The sequence below is a fragment of the Ovis aries genome, chromosome 2 (assembly GCF_016772045.2).
Source record: "Ovis aries strain OAR_USU_Benz2616 breed Rambouillet chromosome 2, ARS-UI_Ramb_v3.0, whole genome shotgun sequence".
Lineage (NCBI taxonomy): Eukaryota > Metazoa > Chordata > Mammalia > Artiodactyla > Bovidae > Ovis > Ovis aries.
In genome coordinates this window covers 215,074,249-215,092,779 of record NC_056055.1, presented here as the reverse complement: position 1 = coordinate 215,092,779, position 18,531 = coordinate 215,074,249, and the positions used below count along the sequence as shown (strand labels likewise).

Below are 18,531 nucleotides of genomic sequence, written 5' to 3'. Positions count from 1 at the left end.
TCAAGTCAGTCTAAAATTCTCTCTTGCCTTGTAGAGAATATGTGTATTTTTCTGATTTGATTTTTATAACATTTAGAATACTCTTTTCCACTAAACAAACAGATTTGCCATCTTCAAATTTCACTGTTTCACAAATCCACTGTGGTGTTTCACAAGTTTGTTTTATTTTGGTAACTTTATTTAGCTTTTCTATTTGATTTTATATTATACTTAATGGTATTTTAATTATTATGGTTGATTATCATGGTAATTTAATAGTCTGTTAGTACTTAGGAAAAAGAATCTTTCATAAAAACAATCAACCTGGTTTCTTTAGTTCTTTGGATGTTTTGGAAATACAGTTTTTTAAGTTAGTTAATTGGTTAGAAAAATTACATGTTATAATTTTTAGAAAAGAAAATTGATATATCTAACCAAAAATTCTGATAATAGATTAGACTCTAAAGAGAACATGAAAACAAGATACCATTGATTGCAAATTACTTTTATTCAGATTGGGTTAACTGTCTTCATTCCATGACTATCTTTCCATAATATAGATCAATAAGGTGTTCAGAATGGGATTAACTATCTGGAAGGAAGTGGTGTTATCAAAACCCTACAGCTGGAAAATATGATAATTAGAAACTTAATTCATTAATACTGGATTACATAATTATTCAGTGATGAAAGCCTGTTACATGGAACTCACATACTGGAGTTTTCTTTTTGGAAAATAATATTTGAATTGTAATGGGGTTCCGCTTGGTATTTAGTAAAAATGCAATTCACTAAGAACGCACTTAGCGTTTAGAAAGAGACCTAACCTCTGTAGCTTGTTGGTTTGGTACTTCTGATGTCGATTTGGGGAGAAGTTTGAAATTAGGATGTAAAGTCAGAACAGCATGACTTCAGCTAATGTACTGTTTGCCCTTGACCCCTTCTCCACAACCTGCCAGTAATGATAGGCCTTTGACAAGTGTAATTGCCTAATGCCCATTTTATTTACAGTTTTCATAGCTAATGAATTATAAGAAAAATGTCCACCAGGACCTGATTGTTTACCTCTCTAATAGCCATTTACAGATGGTGCATGTTGTGGCTGCTACCATGTACTATAATAGCGTTTGATGTAAGTGTCTGCTCACCATTCTGTATTGTGGTTGGAGCTGGAGAAATAGAAAATTGGTCATTTCCCGGCAGATAGCAGTAAGTTTCAATTCAGTCAGAATGCTGTATGTACTGTGATAGGTTTATAATTATTACCCAAAGATGGATGGTTTTTTGGTGAGTGTAAATTTCTGCAGCAGTAATCCATTAAGAAATCAATAATCATTCCATTCTGATGTGTAGTTCCTATTCACTGTTATAAATGTGTACTCAGAGCTGAAACTAGTGCCTTTTTTTTAAAATTGTAGTTGACACTGTTGGAAATGAGGGGATTATTATAACATTTCTTTCTTCAATCCAATTCCTTTTTCTTCGCCTGTGTTCCCTCGCACCATATGGCATACCTAATGAAAGGCTGCATATTTTCATACTATTTGAAATTTTTGTTTAGACCACCTTTAATGTTTTGGTGTTCTTTTCTCCATCTTTTACTTAGTTGATTAATAATACTTAATTATAAGTTTTAAGGACCTCAGCGTTTCTTTAGGCAACGTGTAGGTGATTTATTACTAAACATATGTGACCAGGAAAGGGTGGTAGTTTCTCCCCTTTAAAATAAAATTATAACCACAAAGCTATACTCTTCTCATAAAAAGCAAATCTAACATTCATTTTTCACTCATACTTGTTAACTAGTGTGCTATGTGCTGTTGGGGGAAGCAAGGATTAAAAAAATCAGCATTGACCCTGCTCTCAAACCAGCCTATATTTTAGAGAAAGGGAGGCCAAAATCAGCACAAATAACATAAGGATGTGAAGAAAGAAGAAAAGTGGTGGGGGAAATGTCAGTTCTGAAACCATCCATTACGTAAGTTCCGAGCTGGAACTTTGGTGTTATGGTATGATAGTGCTAGGGACGAGGGGGTGTGGGTAGTGAGCCTCATCCCACAGGGGATGTGGCCAGTGTTACAAAATTCTGCCATGGTCTGAGGCTGCAGAGTAGTCTAAATAAAGATTCTAAATAAAAGTAGCAGAGGGGCAGTGTAGAAAGTTAAACAGTAGAGAAAGATAAAAAGTGAAACGTAAAAGCCCCACTGCCCAGAAATCCCAGTCATCTGATTCTCATCTTGCCATAAATTTTTTATATTCTAGTGTGTTCCGGATAGTGCTAGTTCAGCTAGAATATAAACTACCACGTCTATTTTTTTCTTTTCTTTTAATACCAATAGGATTTGTTGTTGCTATTGAGTCGCTAAGTCATGTCTGACTGTTTCGTGTCGCCATGGACTGTAACCTGTCAGGCTTCTCTGTCCGTGGGATTTCCCAAGCCAGAATACTGGAGTAGGTTACCACTTCTTTTTCTCCTGGGGGTCTTCCCAACCCAGGGATTGAACCCGGGTCTCCTGCATGGCAGACAGATTCTTTACTGCTGAGCCACCAGGGAAGCCCACCAGTAGGATTACACTGTTGTTTCTAAGGTTATTTGACATATCTCAATTATGGTTACTTAAACATTATTTCATATGTTTGTTAGTTGGAATGCCTGTGTTTAATTTCTGTCTATGAAGAGCATTTCTGCTTCAGCATCCAGGAGAAATTATAATTAAAATCTCTGTTAAGAACCAGGAGAAAGAATTTAAAAGATTTTACTTGGGGGTCCATGTTTCAAGGCAGATTTAATGGGAAGATTGTTTGATGTTAAAAACTTCCAAAAGTTAAATATGACAGAAAATGTAGCTTTTATTCCTGTTTCTGCTTTTATTTCACTGGTTCATCTTGGTAAATCACATAAGAAACAAGTGATTTTGTACAGCACTTCAATAAAGTTCAGAGGTTTACAAGAATCTTTATTGTTAAACCATGAAACCTGGCTATCCGTGTAGCATAATTCTTTTAGGAGAAAAGACTGTGTATCTCAGAGATAGAAGTAGCAAGCAGAGAACACAGAAAGAAAACTAAGGTGTTACTTAAAAATTGTTTGATTAATTACATCAAAGGTGCTCGTTTTTGAATAGGGAGGGATATTTTATATAGGGTTGTTTAACGAGCTAAGGAGCTGCCTACATGGGACCTGAATTCTCTATTTCAAGACTGTCAGAGATCTCTGAGTTGGTCGGCTCATAAGCAAGTTGAATTGTCTAGAAAAAACTCACAGGCTAGGCCTACCCTGAAGAAGGCTGAAGTCCAGGATTGTTTTTGTTTGTTTCCTTTCTGGAACGCTTTTTCAGGAAACAATAGGTTTCTCTCATGCGAGAACCTGAAACATGCTTGAAAGCAGAGAAAAGTTCATTTCATGACATCTGTATTTTATATGAGCAATTATATATCCAAATGTGTTGTCATTTTGTAGCTCCCAGTCTGTCCCAATACCTAGATTGATGGCAACCTATTAAAGAGTACGCTAGAGTTTACCAAGGACCTGAGCTTGTTCTCTGAGTCAGAGAACATCCTGAGATGGAATAACTTGAACCTTTTCCTCTTTCTTCTGCAGAATGGTGGTTTGAGGATGTGGCTGATTCGGTCTCTGCTTTTTGCCTATAAAATCACATTTAAAAATATCAGGCTTCTAAGTTCTGCTCTGGGTCTGCAAGTGTGTGTGTGTGTGTGTGTGTGTGTGTGTGCGTGCGTGTGTGTATTTACACCCATGTCTTTTATCTTACTACTGAAATAACCCTGCTGCATCAAACACTTTACTTGGAAGTGACCCCAAGGTCATTTAGAACAACTTCCTAAACAAAGCAAGAATATTCTTGGCAGCACGCATGACAGGTGGTCTCTGGGATTTTGCTTGACCACTTCTCTGCGAGAGAAGCTGTGGTATTGTTGGTCAGCTCTGATTCTTAGAAAGTCCTTCTTTATATTGAGCCCTCATCTGCCTCTCTGGAATGTCATTGCCTTTTACAAAGACACAAGCTAAACATCTCAGGGGAATTTTAGATGTTTTGTTCTGTGTTAGTGCTTGTAATCCTAGGTTTTCATTGTGGGTTTTTAGAGTTTTGAATTGGCCCCATGTTTAAAAGACTGTCATAATTTATTCTGAGGAATAATGCCATAGTTAGTATATATAGCCTGTCTTTTTCCATCTCTGCCCAAGTAAACCATTTAAGTTTGGTTAAGCAACAAAAAATAAAATAAAAAACCTTGACTTTATTTTCAGTAAATTACATCTTAATAAAGTCAAAAGGAAGTTATTTTACCCTTAAATCACTTGTAAGTCTTTCGACAGTTCAGATTAAGACAATATGTTGCCTGAAAACTGAGCATGTTTTGAAGACAGAAATTTACTGATTATGTTTCCATTTCAAATGGAATGCAAAATTTTGACTTTTTAGCATTACTATTTCCTCTAAAACTTGTTGCTCTAAGATTTAAAAGGGAAGGGCATATAAAAAGATGTAGCAAAACTCATGTAAAAAAAAAAAGGGATCATCTTTTAGACACTCATTTAATTTAGGATATAGAAACTTAACCAAAACTTTCCAGCCGAAATTTCTTATCAAAGAGTCCTAGGTGAAAAGGATAAGATGAAGCTTCCTGACAGGGGTTGTAGGCACCCACAGTTGTTCCTCCCAGGGCATTAGCAATATTTAAATTGGCTTATGACTTTGTCTTTCTTCCCTGCCTGAGTGGCAGTTTTACTATGCCTTTATTGGATTTACTATTATAATTGGATATGGAATTGTGCCGGGAAGCATATATTTCAATATGTGCACCTTAGCAATCTAAATTGTTAGGATGGTGACTCACTCACATGTAACAGGGAAATTAACTGGCTTTGTCTGTGTGTGAGCATTTGGGGAGAAGCTGACCCTAACTTCAGAGCTCTACTTATGGGGGAAGTAAAGCTAGATATGCTAGCCCTGGGAATTTCTCTTGATTAGCCAGGAGAGGGTTTGTCAGACACGTCTTTGCTTTATTTTGAAGAATTATCTAATTGGGGGATTCCCTAGCTGAGAAATGGTTGGATATATGTTCAGGAAATCTGTTAGCCCATTTAATGATGCCACTGCAGGTTTGTTAAGGGTGCTTCAGCAAGTTCATATAGTACCGTTGGGTCTGCTGTCATGGCAAGGAGCATCATGAAATTCTCAGGAAAGGATAATCCTCTTACCCAAGTTATTTTAAAAATAGTTGTGTCATGTAGCCCTGTCTCCCTGACTTGTTTGATCGCAAGAATCACCTGTGATGCTTATATAACTAGAGGCCCACACCTCACTCCAGGTGAACTGAATCAGAATCAGCAAGGAAGAAACCTGTGAGTCTGTGTGATTTTGATATCAGGCAAGCTTAGGAAACACTATCAAATAATATCTAGCTTTAGAAAAAAAAGGCAGTGATTGCTCCAAGGAGTTAAAGGATTACGGCACATTACTATCAAACACTAAAGTGTCTCTTATTTTTCCTGTGATGATACAAGAATATGCCGGACTGTGTCCCTAGAGTTTTCAGGGGATGGGGGAAAGGGAAGGTGGAGCTTGTTCTTTTCAAGAAAAAGCTAAAAATGTAAAAATATATTCCATTGCTTTATTGCATCAGGCAAAAGATCTTTACTCTTTTTTTCTCATTTCTTTTTTTTTTTTTTTTCTTTTCTCCATCTGCCTTTGGTCATTTTCCTTTTTCTTGGCCTCCAGGGTTACTTTGTCCGGGATGTTTAACAAAACCACGTGCAACATTTTCATACTGTGTTTTCCAAGATGGAATATTTTCTCTGTCCACTTCTCTGTCAGTTTTATTCCTTCAGCCTGTTTACAAAAGTCAGGCACATATTCCTGTTTCAGCTCGGGAGCTTGTGCATCTGTTGACACTTCAGCACTGAAATAATCAGTTTAGATTTCAACAGCTGATTAGTGCTCAGTTCTAACCAAACTGAGAGGGAACTCTTGAGAATGGCAACCGATATAGTGCTACTTAGTGGCCTATACAAAAACGTAATAATGATCATTTTAAAGCAGTGCTGTGGTTATAAAAGGCCACTGCCACTGCTGCTTTATTGTACCTCAGAGTAGCTGACCAGTCTGCTAAATGCAGCTCTTTCAAGAATAATCGCAAAAATTTCATTAGAGTCCTTTCACTTACAACAGCTCTGAATGTTAGAAAAAAAAAATATTGGAATATCCTATGTGATCTGCTAAAGAGTTTCACATAGATTCCAGCTTCCACACTGAATTACTACTGAATGTAAGAAATATATGTAATGGTACAGTTTGGCACCCAAGTGCTGATTTGCCTAAGATAAGATGCCATAGCCCCATGACTTGCAGCCAAAAGGAAAGAGGAGAGGCCTGCTTTAAATGCACTTGTGCAAATACTTACCTACTTGACCTTACACTTCTCTAACAGTCTGTAGAAATAGGCTAGAAATAGAATCAGAGAACATAAGAGAATCGATAGAAATAATAAGATAGAAACAGAATCACAGAGCATGAAACCGATTTATTGCTCTTCCTCTAAAAAGTGCATTCTTCCTCTAAAAAGAAGGAAACTTAACAGGTAGAAATAATAAATATATAAAAAATTAAATGTCAGTTGAATATTTTAGATGTGAATTTGAGGTGGTCAACAAGCATCAGTTTCCCAAATATATCCATATAATTAAGGCAGAGGATCCACTTATTTTTGGGGGGAAGAACTGGAGGTCATCTGCCTTCTAGTTAGAGTCATAGAATCAATAATTTTCTTTCTGTAGCCTTGTCATCTATTTCTTTCTTTAGTATAAATCTGTTTCATTATTCTCCTTCCTTAAAACATTCATGACTCCCTTTAACTATGGAGAGTTATAAAGAACTATATTACCGCCAGTGTGTTAAAGTGTAAGTTGCTTAGCAGTGTCTGGCTCTTTGTGACCCCATGGGCTGAAGCCCACCAGGCTCCTCTGTTCATGGAATTCTGCAGGCCAGAATACTGCAGTGGATAGCCATTCCCTTCTCCAAGACATCTTCACAACCCAGGAATCAAACCCAAGTCTTCTGAATTGCAGGCAGATTCTTTACCTACTGTGTTATGGGGGAAGCTCATTTTATACTGTACCCTTTATTAAATAACACAATTTATTAATCTTCATTTTCTGAAGTTCCCTTCCACATACACCATGATTCAATCACAGACACTTGCCATGTCTGTCTGGAACATAACAGTTTCTTTCAAATTGTCTTATCTTTGCATAAGCCCGTCCCTTCTCCTGGAATCTCTGTTCCTTTTCTTTGACTCCCAAGAAACTCCTAATCCTTAAAGAGCAAACTTTACTGCTTCTTTAAAGCTCTAGTTGTTCCCTGGTAATCCTGTAGCATTGAGTGTGTGCATATTTCTATTAGAGTATCTACTGCATTCTACTGTTACTGTTTTATACCTGTCTTCCATATTAGCCTTTGAGATCCTCCATTGCGTAGACAGTGGAAACAGTGTCAGACTTATTTTGGGGGGGCTCCAAAATGACTGCAGATGGTGACTGCAGCCATGAAATTAAAAGACGCTTACTCCTTGGAAGAAAAGTTATGACCAACCTAGATAGCATATTCAAAAGCAGAGACATTACTTTGCCAACAAAGTTCCGTCTAGTCAAGGCTATGGTTTTTCCAGTGGTCATGTATGGGTGTGAGAGTTGGACTGTGAAGAAAGCTGAGCGCCAAAGAATTGATGCTTTTGAACTGTGGTGTTGGAGAAGACTCTTGAGAGTCCCTTGGACTGCAAGGAGGTCCAACCAGTCCATTCTAAAGGAGATCAGCCCTGGGATTTCTTTGGAAGGAATGATGCTAAAGCTGAAACTCCAATACTTTGGCCACCTCATGTGAAGAGTTGACTCATTGGAAAAGACTCTGGTGCTGGGAGGGATTAGGGGCAGGAGGAAAAAGGGGACGACAGAGGATGAGATGGCTGGATGGCCTCACCGACTCGATGGACATGAGTTTGAGTGAACTCCGGGAGTTGGTGATGGACAGGGAGGCCTGGCGTGCTGTGATTCATGGGGTCGCAAAGAGTTGGATATGAATGAGCAACTAAACGGAACTGATTGCATAGACTATGTCTTGTTCATCTCCTCTGAACCTGTGATTGTGCAGCTGCACCAGGTATAGAATAGGTGCATCCCTCTCCAGTGTTTTATGATCAAAAGACTAAGGGAGAATGGATGGGCTTTCATAAAGTAGATGGTAGGGGAATTGCATCTGGGGAAAGACAGAGGGAGTCCCCTTTGGTTGGGGGTGAAGATCAAGAAGGAAAGGCCAGTTTTGGTCTTATTTCACCTGTCCTGTTGTGAACAGGATGCAGTAGGAATCTATAAAGGATGGTGACATCTGAACCTAGATCTGTGGGGGTAATTTTGCCCTCAGCACTCAAGCCTCTTTAGGCCTTGCTTCCTGCTTATTCTTGTAGTTTGGCGCTACAAGTATGAATATGAAGTATGTAGTATGGATATGAAGGACTTCTCAGGTGGCTCTAGTGGTAAAGAACCGTCTGCAAATGCAGAAAGCCTAAGAGACATGGGTTTGATCCCTGGGTCTGTAAGCTCTCCTGGAGAAGGAAATGGCAACCCACTCCAGTATCCTTGCCTAGAGACTCCCACGGACAGAGGAGCCTGGTGGGCTACATACAGTCCATAGGGTGGCAAAGAATCGGGCATGACTGAATGACTGAGCATAGTATGGATATACGTCTGTAGTTGGGCCTCACAGTAGGCTAGAGTATTAATAAGCAAAATTCCTATGGACTTCCTGCTATGTGTCATCCGTAACAGAATAATAACAGTGGTACACCCTTTATTCTTCATCCTTCTCATATTTCTTCTCTCCCACACTTGCATCTGTCCTGTTTGTGCTGGCTCATGGTTTTAGACTTCTAATGAAACTTCCTCTGGCTAACCCTAGGGAAATTTGTTTCAGCTCAGGCATTTGCCCTTTGTCAAGCTGACCTATTTCATTAAAAAAAGAAAGAGGTTGTGGTGGGAAGAGTACTTAGAACATAGCAGGAAGGGGCATGCCACTGGTGCCCCAGTCAAGGTTATGTAGATAAGGCTAGCTTTAGTGAAGCCTTTGAATTGTCTCCGGGCCTTTTGCTGTTCTTTCTTCTTTCTTAGCACTCCTTTTAGAAACCCACTTCCCTTGTGGTACTTTCTTGTTGCTTCACTGCCCTACTCCATCCTGCCTCCCTTTCGGGCTTGTGTGATACTAATACTTGGCTCCACTATCCCGCTCTATCCAAATCAAAACCTGTCTATGGCAGCAGGAATCCTTTTCTCAGCTTTCTGTCCTGTCATAGAACAATTCGGTAAACTCATTCAAGCTAAGTTTTTAGAGTCATGTAGTTTAATGTATTACAGTTGTCTTATAGCAGCATATATGCTTTAGATAGAGGCTTTTCTAGAAACGCAGTCTTCAGTTGTTGTAATACATTTTCAATCGTGGGAATTTCAGGCATCCAGTCATACTAGAAGATATGCAGGAAAAGTTTGCGGCCCATGAATATTTTCCTTTTATTTTCTATAGAATTCATAACATTAAAGTAACTTTTTCCAGCCCCAAAGTGGTATTTGACCTGTGTTGAGATTCCGCCCCCCTCCCCCACCATGAGCGCAGAATATCAGCAATAAAGACGAACTTCATGGTTTAAAAAAAAAAGAAAGTATTAGGATCTGGAAGTAACTTCTTGGCTATTCTTTGTGTGAGTGTGTACACATGTTCAGTCATGTCCACCTCTTTGTGACCCCATGGAGTGTAGTCCGACAGGCTCCTCTTTCCATGGGATTTCCCAGGCATTGACTTGGGTTACCATTTCCTTCTTCAGGCGATCTTCCTAACCCAGGGATTGAACCCACGTCACCTGCCTCTCCCGCATTGGCAGGCACATCCTTTACCACTGAGCTACCTGGGAAACCCCTGGCCATGCTTTGATCCTGTGCCGAATGAATTTTGGGGATAGGAGAAGTCTCAGGTGGTATCTGTAAAGCCTTACAAGAGCTTGAGCTCACAACAAGATTTGAAACTACCTTTGTCAGTTTGTTGGAGTGGGTATTGTTTACTTTTGGTTGCTTTGTTTCAATATAAGGAACTTGTGGGTGTAGTTTTATAAATATCAGACACATTTACAAATGTCTTTAGATATTATAGAAATAAGCACTTGATAATCTTACAGCAGTAGACCTCTACCCAGCCCTTCACTGTGGATAAGCAGTGCCCTGTCATGTGTGGTGTGGAAATGTGTGCTTAATTAAAAAATTTCCACACTTGTAAAAACACTGCTATGGAAAAGAATTGCATCTGTTTTGGTAAAGCTTCCATTAAAATGACAGCTTTTAAATATCCATAAAGATGAAATTGGGGCTTCTGTGTGGCTCAGATGGTAAAGAATCTGCCTGCAAATGCAAGAGACTGGGGTTTGATCCCTGGGTTGGGAAGATCCCCTGGAGAAGGGAATGGCTACCCACTCCAGTATTCTTGAAATTCTAGAGAGTTTCATGGACAGAGGAGCCTGGCAGGCTATAGTCCATGGGGTCACAAAGAGTTGGACACAACTGAGTGACTAACACACAAACATAAAAAGATGAGATTGCCTCAGGTGTAAAAATATGTTTTCCAAAAATATACCAAATTTTTCCATTTTGGTATCCAATGCATTTCTCCTGGGAAAGAGGGATAACCTAGTCGGTTAGTTGGAACACACAGAGCAGGAAGTCCTTAATATAACAGGGGAGGATTGTCTTTAAGTCTGTTTATAAATCACTCTTTCTTTTTTATTAAAAATGTATTTTTGTTCCATATCCTGATTATGGTGGTAGTTACATGAATCAATACATGTTGTAAAGCTCAATTTTTTCTTGTTTGATAATTTAAAAGTAAAATGTTGGGATAAAGGAATGTACTTTTCTTTTGAAACCATGGTAAAATGGTATTAAATTTCCAGAATAACCACTGATAAAGCTTAGTTAATGTGACATTTATCTGATCAATAGAATTATGCAGACTAGCCATTTCTGAGGAAATAACATTTCAAATCAGAAATCAGAACTTGAGGAATGTATTTCTTCCTGTATAGTCAGGAGTTCTGGTGGTAGTAGTGCTAAATGCAGTTATGGTGACTGTGGTGCTTGAGGTAGGGGCTCTGGTTGAGAGCTGGAAGAGGATTGCTTTTAGCAGGGCAACAGTGTTGATATGCCTAACATTTTGCGCAGAGCTGACTAGCTTCTTCCTGGGTTGAAATCCTGGCTCTACGTATGCACTGTGCAATCTTGTATAAGTTACTTAACCTCTCTGTGCCTCCTCGTCCTCCGCTCTAAAGATTGTGAAGATTACTTCTCTTGTAAGGCTGTTGGGAGGGTTACATCAGTTGAAGCATGAAGCTGTTAGCAGGGTTTGGGGCACATAGTAAGGGATCTTGTGAATGTGAAATGCTACTATTACATAACTGTTGGATGAATGGCAGTGGCTCCTGTGGCTTTCTGTGTTGGGGATGCAATGTTGAATGATGATGGCTCATTTACAAGTGAACTCCTTGATTGAGGTCAGAAACATTGGAAATTAATGTCTTTCATAGTGCAGCATAGAATACGCAGATGTCTAAAACTAATGTTTGTTTCTTCTCTTTGCTATATACCTTTAATTCTGAGCTTTTTTCCGATTGAAGTGTCATTGAGCGAAAATTATGAGGTATATCAGTTCTGTGAAGGATTTATTATATCAGTTAGTCTTCCTGGATTGTGATTATTAGATGTGAAAAATCATGATTTAATATATTTGAATGATATGCATTTTCTGGACTTGCTTGTGGTCTAGTAGTTAACGATTCTGTTAGTTACAGGGGGAGTGAGCTTGATCCCTGATTGAAAAACTAAGATTCCCTCATGATGTGTGGCATGGCCAAAGTGGGGGAAATGCATTTTATTGTAAATGCTTTTTATAGAAAGAATGTAGTTTAATTAAGGAGAAAAGGAAAATATGCCTAGGTTAAAAAAAAGGGGTACAGCACTCATCTCACAATCAGAACCAATTGCTGTGCAAAGTAATAATAACAGAAATTCTTATATGTCATTTACTGTGTATCAGATACCATTCTAAATGCTTTGAGTGTAATTTATTTAACAACATAAGTATGTTGCTATCCAGGTTATTTTCTATGCCTCAATAAACACAGGAGTAGCTGGGATCATATATTTAAAGATTGCTTATTGTTTAATTATTTTTTCCTTAATAGTATACATTTTAAACAGTTTCCTTGTTCACATATTAAATATATATACACACATATATGTATATATATCTATATATGTGTGTGTTTGTGTATATATATATGTTTATCTCATGATTTTTAACAACTACTGAGTATTTCATTCTGTGGTAATGAACCTACTGGTAGGTCATTTTTGTGCTCTGTAACCATTGGAGAGTTTACCACTTAAGATGTTGATAATATGATTTTGTTTCTCTTAAATTAAGTGTTATTCACCAGAAAGTCAATGAAGTATCATCTATTATTCTTATTAAAAGAGGTTCAGGTAGTATATTATTGTATCTAAGAGTTTCATCCTGATTTTTTGTGTATAAAGTAAGAAAGTTCTGATGCAACACAGCTATTTTTTTTCATCATACACCCAAGCAATGTGATTCTGAGATAGCTATTCATTTCTGAGATGTTGTAAATTTAAATAAGACCTAAGTATTAATGTTATGCCATGTGGATAATTAGACTTTCTGGGTTTTCTGACTTTGGCAGGTAACATTTCTGTTATCTTTGGTTTTGATAGTAAAACTTGCTCTAATGCCAATATGATTATTCCATGATAGTAAAAGAGACATATTTGTTGAGATCCGCATGGTTTAAGTTATGCAGTCCCTTCAACTATCCCTTTAATTTATTTGTAAGGCAGGAGATGAGAGTGATGGATTAGTTTCAGGGTGTGAACCCCAGTCTCTGATTGTAATTCGGAAGATATGTGGATCCAGAGTTGATGGGCAGGATGCCTAGTTAGCCAGGCGAGCTTCCATTATCTCAGGAACCTGCACCAATTAGTCTCCTATCATTTTGAGAGAACTCACTCTGAAAACAGACATGTTCCCAAGGTGGTGAAGAAATAAAAGGAAAATTTCCATCTGAGCTTTAATTCCTCCACTATTTCAAGCCTATAGAATTTCATCCAACTAATGGGATTTATTTGCCAGGGGGCTAATGTCTGAGTTTCCTCTCCAGTTTGTTACCCTTCCTCCTACCTCAGATTAAGACTAGTTTATCTGTAAGACACACAAATGTTTAAGTTTATTTTCTTAGGCCAGAGCCTTGCATAAACTGAAAGTTCAGTAAACTTACTGAATACTGAATGAATGAAATTAGTTGAAGAACTATGTAGCAACATGAAATGTGATTTATAATAATATATGTAATTGTATATATTTATCCTCCAGCTTTTTCATAGCTACCATGTCCCACCAAAGCTGTTATTTTTGCCTTCTTGGTGCTCAGTTGAATCTACTGTATTGCAAGTTTTAAGGGTTAATATGTATTTCCTTCAATTCTACGAAGCTTTTCCCAGGAGGGCTTACGCTTTTGTTACTTCAGAGGTTTATATGTTGATCAAAATCATATTAAACCAGACATTGTGGAGGATCAGATCTTTACACCTTTCTGGAGATTTTTTAAGAATCTCAGAGCTTGATTTTCCTATTCTTTTTCAAATACTCTGTTTCATGACGGTTCATACATTTGGTTCATATGATGTTGTACATCACATAGTCAATCTGATCACTAATAATTACATCTCTCAAGCCCATCCAAGACTGATTCAAAGGGTAAAACATGGAAGGCTAGAGTATTAATAAGCAAAAAAAGAGATCTTTCTTACTTAACATTGCATTTAATAAAAATACTATTTTAATTTTTCTGTTTCAGTTTACCATTAGAATCTATCAAAATGATCAGAGTTCTCATCAAAGTAAAACAACAACCACAACAATAAAAACAACTCTTTTCCCATAACACAAACATGTACATACACCCTCTTACTTTAGATGCAGATTAAATTTTAGATTTCTCTGAAGAAGGTACCTTTTTTCCCCCAAGAAATCCCATTGTCATCATTAGCAAATAGAAGCACTGAAAAAAGTGTTGAAAAATTCCACTCAGCTGTTATTTGAACCTGAGTTTTGGATTGGGCATTGATGTTGAAGGAATTCAAGAAGACATGGAAGGACAGAGTGCAAGACCCCATCAGAAGTATCAGGCAGGACGTTAGAGGCTTATTAAGAAGAGGGCAGTGCTAGAGCTTCAGTGGGTCACAGGATTCTGCCAGCCTGCTCGCACTCACTATTCTTGTGATAATATGAATATACCCATTTACTTTTATTTCTTTCAAATTTGGGAGCCCATTGTCCTTCCTTGCTGAATACATGAACATTTTAAGAACATAATCCCAGTCAGATTTAGGAACGTCTAAAACAAATACCTTCCTTTACCCCTTCCACTCAGTTAGGAAAAACATGTTCCAAATATCAAGAGGTACAGTTCGAAAATAAAAGAGAGAGAATAGGAAAAACAAAACTTTTTACTTCAAATGTTAACTTTTAAACATGAGTTTCTCTTTGTTTTGTGGAGAAACACACACTTGTATAGTTAAATGGTTTCTTGAGATTGTACTTGATGTCAATGTAACATATTTATCAGAGGTAGCATAATTATTAGTATCATTTGTTGTGTACAGTGATCAAACTCCAGCAAGTTGATGGAGAAGTGAACCCATGACTAATAAATACATGTTCTTCATCGGCTTCAAAGTTCACTTTCAAGTGACCCTGAAATGCTGGGAGTTAAGGAGGAAATACGGTAATATTATCCTCCAGACTGGATTTAAGTTGCTTTTGCACCTAAATACTGTAAAAATACTGTAAAGAGCCTCTTGATGAAAGTGAAAGAGGAGAGTGAAAAAATTGGCTTAAAACTCAACCTTCAGAAAACTAAGATCATGGCATCTGGTCCCATCACTTCATTGCAAATAGATGGGGAAACAATGGAAACAGAGAGAGACTTTATTTTGGGGGGCTTCAAAATCACTGCAGATAGTCACTGCAGCCATGAAATTAAAAGACACTTGCTCCTTGGAAGAAAAATTGTGACCAACCTAGATAGCATATTAAAAACCAGAGACATTACTTTGCGAACAAAGGTCCATCTAGTCAAAGCTATGGTTTTTCCAATAGCCATGAATGGATGTGAGAGTTGGACTATAAAGAAAGCTGAGCACTGAAGAATTGATGCTTTTGAACTGTGGTGTTGGAGAAGACTCTTGAGAGTTCCTTGGACTGCGAGGAGATCCAACCAGTCCATCCTAAAGGAAATTAGTCCTGAATATTCATTGGAAGGACTGATGCTGAAGCTGAAACTCCAATACTTTGGCCACCTCATGCAAAGAGATGACTCATTGGAAAGACCATGATGCTGGGAAAGATTGAAGGTGGGAGGAGAAGGGGATGGCAGAGGATGAGATGGTTGGATGGCATCACCCACTCAATGGACATGAGTGAATAAACTCCAGGAGTTGGTGATGGACAGGGAAGCATAGTGTGCCACAGTCCATGGAGTCACAAAGAGTCTGACATGACTGAGTGACTGAACTGAACTGAACTGTAAAAATTGAGCTTCCCGGGTGGTGCAGTGGTAAAGAATCTGCCTGCCAGTGCAGGAGATGCAAGAGACATGGGTTTGATCCCTGAATGGTAGGAAATGGCAACCCACTCCAGTATTCTTGCCTGGAAAATTCCACGGAGAGAAGAGCCTGGTGAGCTGTAGTCCATGGCATCACAGAGTCATACAGGACTGAGCAGACATGTACACACTGTGAAACTTAAGGGTCCTTTTGTCTTGCAATTCAGACTGAGAGTTGCACCACTATATATGTTTTGGATTTTCCTTTGTTACAGACATGCCCAGAGCCAGCATGGGTGTGCACTGTTAGTCTTGGTTGATAAAATAAAAGAATTCATATTTTCCTATTATTGTGAGAATGACCGCTGGATACCCACACACTTTTATTCAGATATATGCTCTGTGCTATCTCCACTTCATTTTGAATCCCCTAAGAATTAACATATAAATCTAGAGAAGGAAGGATATGTGTTCCTACCATCTCTTTTAGTGCCAGAAGCTTCTCTAGTAGGAGTTCTGGGTAAAAGACATTGAACCTGTGATTTCAGGAACTGGATCACTGAGTTCCTTATGGATACCTGTAGTTACATCGAGGGTCTCAACCAGAATATTAAGGAGTTAGGGTTCAGACAATAAGCTAGAATTTCCTTTAAGTGTCTTTAAGAAATAGCATAGAAGTGTTTCTTGATCATCAAGTTTATAGATTTGAAAATCTGGAGGAAACGGCTACATCTACTATTTGAGTTACAGTGTAGGTAACTTCTTTATAGTATGCTGTGCTTATGCTTAATTGTTGTGTCCAACTCTTTGGGACCCCATGGTCCAACTCTTTGGGACCCCATGGACTGTAGCCTCCCAAGCTCCTCTGTCCATGGGATTCTCCAGGCAAGAATACTGAAGTGGGTTGCCATTTCCTCTTCCAGGGAATCTTCCCCACCCAGGGACTGACCTGTGTCCCCTGCATTGCAGGCAGATTCTTTACCGCTTGAGCCACTAAGGAAGCTCTTTATAGTGTACTGTTAAATTATAACTATTTAGCATGGTTACTGGCTTATGAAGTCCTTAAAAGGACTTATGTGCATCTGTATATAAAAGGGAGAATAAAAGAGAAATCTTGATGCTTATTTAATTCAACAAATATTTATTATTTCTAAGGCTTTGGGAGGGAAGGCACAGTCCAGATGAGATGTTTAGATCATATTGACATGCTCATCATTATTTCTAATAGATCTTAGGAAATCTATATTTTTAATGTTTTTCCCCTCAGTTTCTATGTTTTATGGATGCTATTTTTCTTTTGTTAACTGTAAGATAACTTATTTAATCTTCATAGGTAGACACTGTTGCCCACATCTTAAAGATGAGACATGGAACTACAATTAAAAGCCATTAAGAAGTAGAACTGTGTTTCAAACCTAGATTATCTTGCTCCAGAGTCTATGTTCTTAACTAGTATGACAATATTTCCAAAACTACAGATTGTATTTTATTAGTGGGTTGCAAAATCAATATAGTGTTTTTAACTAGAAGTTAAGTAAAAATGATATGGAATAAAAAGGAAAAGAATACATGTATTTGTGTGTAGTAAATGTACATTCCATGTAGTAAATATAAATATTCTGTGAAACCACTTTTCATAACCATATGCATATATTTAAACATGTAATATACAGATATATTTACATACATATATATGTTATATATACATATACACTCAGAAATGCATTTCTTTTTGTGCATCTAGATCAAAAATTTTAAGCCACTGAACTATACCATAGAGCAGTCAATGCCTTGAAAAAATAGGTGTTCAGTATATCTTTACTAAGTTGAATTAATGTTTTGTTACATTTTTAAAATTCCCTACAAAGTATTAGGCTAAAAGGCTTTTGCTGAGCATGTAATTTTCCTGAGGAGTATAACTGAAAATGTTAGTTCCATAGTTCCTAACCAATGGACCTGCAACAATCCAATATAATTAATTAAGGTGGTGAAGTCGCTCAGTCGTGTCCGACCCTTTGCGACCCCATGGACTTCTCCGTCCATGGGATTCTCCAGGCAGGAATACTGGAGTGGATTGCCATTTCCTTCTCCAGGGGATCTTCCCGACCCAGGGATCGAACCCGGGTCTCCTGCATTGGAGGCAGACGCTTTAACCTCTGAGCCACCAGGGAAGCCCATTAAATTCTATCTAATCCCAAATCTAAATTCAAGTTCTCTTACCCAAATCTTTCTGGTTGGAAATTTCTTATCACTTTAAGACTTGGTCTCTTACACTTTAATACTGTCAATTAAAATGGACGTAAATAAGTGGCAATTCTTAAAAAATAAGTCAACCAACAGTCTAGGTTCCATTAAAGTAGTAATACATTGCCAACAAGTGGGTTTTATTTCAGCAATACAAGGATAGTTCAGTATAGGTAATCTGCTGTTTATCATATTAAACTAAAGAGAAAAGTCACAAGAACCTATCTCTATAGTCACTGAAAAGACATATGAAAACAATGAACAATTAACAACCATTCTTCATATCCAATAAAATAGGATTGAAAGGAGACTTCTTCAGTGTTATGAAATAAATTTATATCAGCTCAAAAGTCATTATGATTGATAGGAATGTATGACGCATGCTTCACAGAATTGGAAGCAAGACAAAATCCAGTTCACTCTCTCTACCAGTATTTAATGCTGTACGAAAGGAAACTGTCAATGCAGTTAGATAAAAGGATACAAAAATGTGAAAGGAAGAGATAAAACAATCATTATTTACAGATGATAAGATTTTATGCTCACAAACCTCAGAGAATCAATTAGTTGAAAAATGATCAC

The 18,531-nt window shown here is 37.8% G+C and overlaps 1 protein-coding gene and 1 non-coding gene across 15 annotated transcripts in view; one reads left to right on the top strand and one right to left on the bottom strand.

The window, feature by feature from the left end:
* IKZF2 (IKAROS family zinc finger 2) overlaps nt 1-18,531 on the top strand; it is a 178,915-nt gene that overhangs the window by 24,279 nt on the left and 136,105 nt on the right. The window lies entirely within an intron of this gene.
* Nucleotides 17,805-17,876, bottom strand: TRNAW-CCA (transfer RNA tryptophan (anticodon CCA)). The gene has a single exon. It is a non-coding gene; the product is annotated as a tRNA-Trp (tRNA).